At 63.9% G+C, this 8583-nt stretch overlaps 1 long non-coding RNA gene across 2 annotated transcripts; it reads left to right on the top strand.

The window, feature by feature from the left end:
* The first annotated feature begins 1888 nt into the window (after positions 1–1888).
* On the top strand, positions 1889–5225 carry LOC116418638. 2 transcript variants are annotated; one of them, XR_004228739.1, is made up of 3 exons: positions 1889–2054; positions 2693–3952; positions 4443–5225. It is a non-coding gene; the product is annotated as an uncharacterized LOC116418638 (long non-coding RNA). The 2 variants fall into 2 exon arrangements; XR_004228738.1 differs by having other exon boundaries at positions 2693–5225.
* The last annotated feature ends 3358 nt before the right edge of the window (positions 5226–8583 follow it).

The raw sequence follows: 8583 nt of genomic DNA, 5'->3' as shown, positions 1-8583 counted from the left end.
GTCACTTGGGCCCAGGAAGTTGGGGCTGCAGTGAGCCGTGTTCATGCCACTGCACTCCAGCCTGCATGACAGAGCAGGAAAATAATCCGTCAGGATCCTGGGCAGCGGGAGGAGAGGGGACTGGGGTCCAGCAAGCACTTGGGGATTGACTGAATGGCGCTGGGGAGATGACTCCAAAGTCCTGGAGGGGGTGAGCATGACTGGGAGTGGCTTTTAGGTGAGGAAGTTCCTTCTTGGCCAGTCCAGGAGGGGACGTGGCCTGAAGGGCCGTTTGGCCTTGATCCTCATGCCCTGGACACACATCTAGGGTAGGAAAGTTGACTGATCCGTTGGTGATCTGAGTTTTTAGACATGGTGGTAGTCCCTGAGGTGGGCGTTCAGGCTGAGTTTAGACAGGGAAACCTGTGATGTCCTCAGCAAGGCTCCAGGGAAGGGGCGTGGCCAAAGAGATGTTTCACAAGTACCAGCATGGTGTAGAAACTCTGAACCCCAAATTTATGGATCCCAGGAACACCCCAGACTTTAGAAGGCAAGTCAGAAGGTGCTGACACAGGTGGGTAACTAAAGGGAAATCTTTCTTTCTCAGCTCCAACCATGGCTGTGAGGTTCACTCACACTGACTTAAAAAAAAAAAATCTCGGCAGTTTACTTAGGCAGTTTACTTAAAAGTGAATAGCCTTTTCTACAATTCTGGTTTGCTAATTTAATCCTAGTCTCCAGACCCTGGCTAAATAAATGCCCATTTCTCCAGATGGTCTCAAGAGTCTCTGGACATGGTGGGGGCCCTTCCCTGTTGGTTGGAAGGTGCCTCAGGAAGAAGGGGGTGGATTCTGAGTTGAGTCAGACCCTTGAAGGCCCCTGATGGGAGAAGCTCTCAAGTGACCACCGCTGTGGGCCAGAATGCAAAACTGCAGGAACAGGACATTCGCAGTGAACTACAGTTGTATTAAGTGATTTTCCCGAGCAGGAAGTAGCATCCGGCCTGCGGTTCGGTCGGGGGAGGAAAGGGTGGGCGCACCTGCCCCTGGCCGGCGCACCTGCCAGGGAGCCCCAGGCGGCACCGCGTGTGCGGAGCACCGCTGAGGATGGAAAGCCCCACGCGGGGCAGGTGGCACCGGCCCTCCGAAGACGGGACGGGATGGAGTGTTGAACTTCGGGGCAGCTCGGGCCCGGCCGGTGCTGGAGACGCCTGCATCTGCCAGGATGGCGTCTCCATAGCCCCGGTGCTCACACATGAGGCCAGGAAGCCCCAGCAACAGTGACCACCCAAGCTCTAGAAAATATTGGACGGGGTGGATGAACAGCCAAGCGCGCTCCAGGAGAAGGGATTTGGCACCCCAATGGGCTTTTAAAACGGTAAGCTTCTGGGGTGTATTTGCCCCAATAATCCATAGAAACAACAGTCATCTAAAAATAGTTTTGTTTTCTGTCCTAAGCTCCTTTTAACTTTGTTAGTCATCACCAATCCTAAAATAAAACCCGTGTAACGTCTCCCCTAGTAGCGGCTATAAACAAACCTGCCAGGAGGCAGGAGGAAGAGGAAAGGGGCGCAGGGCGCGCGGGGAGCAGAGCCGGGGCCCGCGGTGGCCGCAGAGGCCGGGCCGGGGCGCACAGGCCGGGCGAGCTGGCCGCGCTCTGGGCCGCCGCCTCCGGAACTCCCTGCGCCTGGCGCGCGGCCACCGTGGTCCCGGCAACGGCATTAAACAGAGGGAAACAGACCCGGGATTCCGTCACCCGGGCGGGGGGATAAGGAGGGCTTTGAGAGCAGACAGGAAAAGGGAGCTTTTCTGCATGGGGTGAAAAAATTATTTATTGAAGAAGGAGGAGGAGGCAGCGGAGGAAGGGGAGGGGCGGGAGGAGGAGGAAGAGCCGCCCCCGCCCCGGCCCCGGCCCCTCAGTAGCCAAGGGCAGCCTCGCCAGGTCGGTCCCGGGCTCGAGGCCCGCAGCTGGGGTCGGGGGGCTCAGTCTCCCACGTGACCGACTGGGCGCGCCCCGCCAGACCTGGCCTCGGGATTCCCTCCTCCTGGCGAGTCTCCGCCCGCCCCGTCCTGGAGGTGGGGAGAAGAGGGGCGGGGGGTGGGGGACGGAAACTCTCCCGGCCAAATCCTGGCCCCAGGCCTGGGGACACTCGCGGAGGGGAGGGGAGAGGGAGGGGCGTGGGGGCGCGGCCTCGCTGGAGCCCCCCAGACCCCCGTCCACTGGCCTGGGCGTCCTCCCGCGGCCCCCTCCTCCCCTCCCAGCGCCCGGTGCTCTGGGGCGCGTGCCAGGCCTGGCTCGGCGCGGGAGGGGCCCCGCAGGTAGAGACCCCTGGATATGGCCCCGACGCCGCAGGGGCGAGGCGGCCACCACCCCGCTAATCCGGGCGCGTCTCTCCAGGCCGAGGCCTGCGGTGGAAAAGCGGGGGTTCCATTTGTGCTGAGTCGGGGCGGCCGAATGGAGCCAGGCCTTGGGACGTGGGATGGACGGGCTCCGACCGCGCACCTTCGCGGGTTCTGCAGCGCCCGACCACCTCCCCCGGCAGGGACGAGGCGCTTGTGGGGGGCACCCACGGGGCACAGTGATCCCTGGGGGTCTGTGCACCTCCTGGGCCCTGCAGCAGACACGAGTTTAGCCTTTGGGTTTAGTTTAAATCACATAAGGGTGTCGTGCAATCGATTTATGATTTCTACACACCAGACACTTTCACCTCCAGCCCCCTCCATCCAAAGCCAACGAGAAAACGCGGTGCAGTGTTGGCAGCTGAGCTGAGCCGAGGAGACGCAGGGAGACGCGACAGAGGAAAGTGTGAGTTGCCGGGGGCCTCCCCCCGTCAGAAGCCTCCCAGTCGCGCCCATAAAACGCCCGCCCTCGGGGCAGCTAGGGCAGGTGAGCGCGTCCCTCGGCCTCCCCACGCCGGCCCCTGCCACAGGCCGCCTGGGTCGCGCAGATATTTACAGAATAAAAATGACAATAACTCGACGCCCGGGACGGCCACGCAATCTGTTAGCAATTTAGCGGGATGGGAATTTCCTTTCTAGGGCCTGCCAGTGAAGCGCTTTTCCAAATTTCCACAGCGGGGGAAGCCTGCGATTTTACATAATGACTTCAGCATGCCGGGCTTTCTCGGCACCCCTCCCCGCCCCCCGCCCCTTTTCCAGCAGGGCCGGGCTCTCTCCGGACACCGCGTGGACTCAGGCGTCCCGTCTGGCCCGTTGGCCCCGTTTCCCCCGCCAGCCCCAGCGCCCCCCTGCCCTGCCCCCGGAGTCCCTGTTCCCGCCCCTGCGCCCCCGTCCCCTTCCCGTGCGCCCCCCTCCCCGCGCGCGCCCCTCCCCGCGCGCGCCCCTCCCCGTGCGCCCCTGCCCCCGGGCAAGCGGCTGCCGCGGCGCGGGGAGGGGCGGGCGCTCTGCGACTCGTCCCCGGGGCCCCGCGCGGGCCCGGGCAGCAGGGGCGTGATGTCACGGCAGGGAGGGGGCGCGGGAGCCGCCGGGCCGGCGGGGAGGCGGGGGAGGTGTTTTCCAGCTTTAAAAAGGCAGGAGGCAGAGCGCGGCCCTGCGTCAGAGCGAGACTCAGAGGCTCCGAACTCGCCGGCAGAGTCGCCGCGCCAGATCCCTGCGGCCGGGCACGGGCACCGGGGCGCGGGCAGGGTCCGGAGCCACCGCGCAGGTCCCAGGGCCGAGGCCGGGCCCCGCCACGCGCGCACACGCCCCTCGATGACTTTCCTCCGGGGCGCGCGGCGCTGAGCCCGGGGCGAGGGCTGCCTTCCCGGAGACCCGACCCGGGCGGCACGGGGCGCCCGCTCCTCCCGTGCCTCCGCCCGCTGCTCCGCTCCCCGCCGCCGCCGCGCGGATGCCAAGCACCAGCTTTCCAGTCCCTTCCAAGTTTCCACTTGGCCCTGCGGCTGCGGTCTTCGGGAGCGGAGAAACTTTGGGGCCCGCGCCGCGCGCCGGCGGCACCATGAAGTCGGCAGAGGAAGGTAAGCCCAGCGCGGCCGCCGTCCCCGGACCCCCGCGCCCCCCACGGCCCGGGACGTGCCCCCGCCCCTGCCCCCGTCGCCCGCACGGAGGGGTCCCGGCCCGAGGGCGAGGTCGGCTGGGTCTGTGCGCCCAGGGAGGGGAGCGGCGCGGACCGCGAACGGCGTCCCCCCAGCTCCCGGCAGCCCGGTTCCGAGCGCGCCTTCTGCCAATAGGTGTCTCCTCTGTCCCAGCGCTGAGGGCGCGAGCAGAGGCCGCTGCGGGTCCCGCCGAGGAAGCGGCTTGCAGGCCCGCGATTTGGGGACGGGCGAGGCTGGGCCGTCAGGACCGCAGAGGGCACGTGGGAGGGAGGAAGGGAGGCTTCCTCGGGCGTGAAGGATGCCCCGTGTCTTCCCGAGCGAGGCAGGGCCACCCTGTGGCGCCAAGAGCGCGGTTTGGGGGTTCTGCGCCCCCCAACCCCCCGCGAGCTGGTGGCGGCGTCTCCCCGCGCAGCGCCCCGGAACGCCCCAGGGCCGAGCCCGTCACGCCGGCGCCTGGACCTGCAGGACCAGAAGACCCAAAGCGCGGCCGCGGCACAGCCCGAATTTAAGCCCTTTTGAAATCCTATAGGCAGGAGTTCCAGCCAGAGAAGATATTTCAGGCGAGTTTGAAAAGGAACCGCCAAGTTTCGAGCTGCTTCTTTATAGGGAAAAAAAGACGGCACAGTGTGGGTCCCTGAAACCTGGTGTCGGGGGCGCTAGAGCCTCACATTCCATCCCCCCAACTTAGCCGGTCCCCGCCCCACACCCCTGGCGGTGCCGGGTGGGCTCCTGCAGGTGGCTTTGAAAATACACTTGGAGAGGTGTGAGCGCCCGAGTTAGGGATTAGGGATTGCAAATGCTAATGGAAGTTGGGAGACGCTTTTCCACATTCCTTACCAGCTCTGAAACACTGTATGTAATGTATTTAAAGAGCGCAGCACACCTGCCGACGTATGTGTTTCATGAGGGCAGACGTCCTTCCGAGCGCTGCCGCTCCCTGCGCGACACTAATAACTGCGGGGCTTGCTTGAGAACCCGGCTCCAGCAGCTCTGGAGAACTCGCTGGTCTTAGAGTTGAGCACGGGCCGTGAGCTCCACGGAGGGGGATCCGTGTGGTCGGTGCCCTGACGCTTCACGGGACGGGAGGTAGACACCATTTCACCCCAATGTTAGAAAATGTTTACGTGTTTAAACGTCATGTTCCGTGTCAGTGTTTTACACAATGTGCTCTTGCTAGCAGTCGAGTTTTTAAAAATTGTGTTGTTGTTGTTGGAGTTTCGGTTTTAAATCCTGGGACGCTCACGCCGCAGTGTTTCTCATCACTCCCTTTAGAAACGCAGGTCTTTCCAAGTGCAGATCTCTGCACCTGGAGAGCCTGTGGCCGACCTGTAGTAAGGAGCCATTTTCTTTTACACAAGGAAAAAACACGACGGGGCAGTGGCTATTTTTCGTGTTTCCTACTGGAGAAAATCAACTCGTAAAGGTCCCTGCTCCAAGGCAGTGCGCCGGGCAGTGACGCCCCGGCCGACATGGGTGTATTTTATGAGGGCTGCAGAACTGGGCCAGCCGGAAAGTGTGATCTAGTCCTTGACACACACAGGCCGGTGACATGGGAGAACGCGTGGTTTCCACACCGGCCATCCCCAAGACCACCGGGGAAAGCTCTGAGTCCTTCTGAGTAGGCCCCACGAGGCCACTCTCGGCCCATCTGAGGACCGGGGCGCCTCCCCTGCGACCGTCGGGTTTCGGGACCATCTGGGTGGAAGCTCATTAGGCCTCCTGGTTCCTGAAGGCCCCGGGCTTGCTTCCTCGTGGAGAATGCAGAGAAGTACAGGCCTGTAGGTAGCCACCCAGTCAGAAGCCGCTCCAGACAGAATGCCCCACGGGCTGGGACCAAACAAAGCTCACCCTGTTCTCTGCCACTTCACGGCGTTGTTTCCCAGCTCAGATTAGAAAATGGCACGGCGCTGGCACCCCGCTTCATCACACCCAGCCGGGCCTCTGCCTCCGCAGACATCCTCAACCTCTGGGAGGATGCGTCCAAGCTAAACACTTCCATGGAGACACCCAGTGTCTGTGGAGCCGGCAGCTTTGAATCTGGACCAATAGCTCTGAGGCATTTGCAGGAAAGAAGCCCAGCACTAGGGGGGAAGGGGGCGGGGAGGGGGGGCCGGGGGCGGTGGTGGCAGGGTGACCCCTAGGAGCAGCAGGGGAGCTGTGCCACCGACCCCTTCTCTGGGATGGAGACCAGTGCAGTCCTAGGACAGAGGCGCAGTGAGCCTCATCCCTGCAGGGCCCTCGGCCTGGGGCCACCAGCAGGCGGGACAGTTTAGCAAAAAGTTTTAGTCTAAACAGATGATAAGGGCTGTCATTTGTGTATAATTTTATGGTGGGGGTAAAAAGGTGGCTGGAGTTTTAAAAAAAATGTACAGGCCGGGTGCCGCGGCTCATGCCTGTAATCCCAGCACTTTGGGAGGCCGAGGCAAGCAGATCACAAGGTCAAGAGATCGAGACCATCGTGGTCAACATGGTGAAACCCCGTCTCTACTAAAAATACAAAAATTAGCTGAGCGTGGTGGCGGCGCCTGTAGTCTCAGCTACTCGGGAGGCCGAGGCAGGAGAATCGTTTGAACCTGGGAGGTCGAGGTTGCAGTGAGCAGAGATTGTGCCACTGCACTGCAGTCTGGGTGACAGAGCGAGACTTTGTCTCAAACAAACAAAAAAACCTGTACAATGAAAAGAGAAAAAAATGAAACGTTGTGGCTTCTCAACAGAAAACAGAACTTCCACTTGCCCAAGGTCAGCAAAAACAGCAAACTAAAACAAAACAACGCTCCAACATCCATACCAAAATCAGAAGTATTATTAGAAACTAAATCAGGCCACACCGAACATGGCTAATCACTGCAGAAAACCAGCCAGTGAAAGGGTCTCAGGAGAAGCCCAGGGGCCACCCTGGGACTGGCGGGTTTCTCGCCTCTGGAAAAGGCAGTGCCAGCGGGGCAGGCCAGAGGGAGCGCTCCGAGGAGCTTTGGGGTTGCCAGCCTTGACACGCGCACCCCTCCACCCTCAGCCTCCCTCCGTCCTCCTGCTATTCCAGATATCTGGTGTCTGTGGTGCCCAGACCTCGGGGAGAGTTAGGACACGCGGCGGGAGAGGTAGGCCCAGGCGGCCCCCAGCTAAGCAGCCCGGCCTTCCTGATCCCCGCCGCACACAAGCTTCGGGCCGCCTGGGATGGGACCCGAACCCTCCTTCCCCCCGCCCCGCTCAAGAAAGTCATCTTTGGAGGTGCCTCTAGAAGGACCGGCGGGTTCCCCGCGGGGCGGAGGCACGCAGGGCGGGTGTTTGTAGGCTGGGACTCGCAGGAGAGGCCGGTGGGGGCCGGGCCCCCGCAGGGGGTTGCAGGCCGAGGGGCGCGCCACGAACCCAGCGGGAATCCCTGCGCTTCCCGGCGCCGTCGGGCTGAAATCAGGGTTCCCAGCGTTGGCGGCCTCGGGCTGGGACCTCCCCCCTCCCGGGGCTCCGCAGAGCGCGCACGTGGCGCTCGGGGGTCGCAGGTGCAGCCGCTTTCCCGAGGAGGCCCCGATTGAAAACTTCTCTTTTAAAACTTTTTTAAACATTCGGTCGCCCGGGGCGTAGCCTTAGGGACCTGGTGCCACTCGTGCCCGGGGAACCGTGGGGTCCCGACGCCCCCACCCCCGGCTCGGGAGGAGCCTGCGCCGGACCGGGACCCCCAGGGCACACGAGGCCGGGGACCCCTGGGGTCGCGCGCGCGCGAGGGGCGAGGGGGGACGCGAGCCCTCGGCCTGCGCTCGGCCCGGGGAGTTTATTTAAAACTCGGAAGCCGGCGGCCGCGAGCCGGTTGTTTATGTAAACCCGGAAACGCCCGGGGGGGCGGGGGCGGGGCGGGGACGGGGGGGGGGGGGGGGGTCACGTTACGCGGAGGACGCGCGGGCAGCGCCGGGAGAACCGAACCCCGGGCCGCCGCGACCCCGGCCCCGGCCCCGGCCCGACCCGCCATGACGGGGCTGGAGGACCAGGAGTTCGACTTCGAGTTTCTCTTCGAGTTTAACCAGCGCGACGAGGGCGCTGCCGCGGCCGCCCCAGGTGGGTCCGTCCCGGAGGGCGCGGGGTTGGGTCGGGGTTTGGGGGCGCCCAAGCCCCCTCCGCGTCCTCGTCGCTCCCCCGGGACCCCAGGAGTCCCCGGTGCCCCCGGGGCAGAGGCGCCTGCGGTCGGGGGAGCTGCGGTGCGGGGCGTCCTGGGCTCGGACGTGGTTCCTCCGAGCGCTCGCGGCGGGGTCCTGGGGAGAGCGCGGCGCGGACACGGGCGTGGACGGGGTGGTCCCGGACAGAGGGTCGGCAGCGCTGACAGAGGCGCAGAGGCGCCCCAGCTGCCCCAGACACCCTCTCCCCGACCTCCGCCCCGCCCCCCCCCACCCTCCCCCGCCCCCCCCCGCCCCCCCCCCCCCCCCCCCACCGACCCCCCACACCCCGCAGAGCCCCGTAAACCTCCAGCTTTCAAGTTTACCCGGAGCTGCCATGACCCCAGCCTTTTCTTTCATTTTCTCTTCTCTGTGTCAGAAATAAAGTTTCCAGGTAAACAAACCACAAAT

The sequence above is a fragment of the Piliocolobus tephrosceles genome, unplaced genomic scaffold (genome assembly GCF_002776525.5).
Source record: "Piliocolobus tephrosceles isolate RC106 unplaced genomic scaffold, ASM277652v3 unscaffolded_26913, whole genome shotgun sequence".
Classification (NCBI taxonomy): Eukaryota; Metazoa; Chordata; class Mammalia; order Primates; family Cercopithecidae; genus Piliocolobus; species Piliocolobus tephrosceles.
This window is presented reverse-complemented; position numbering and strand designations above follow the sequence as displayed.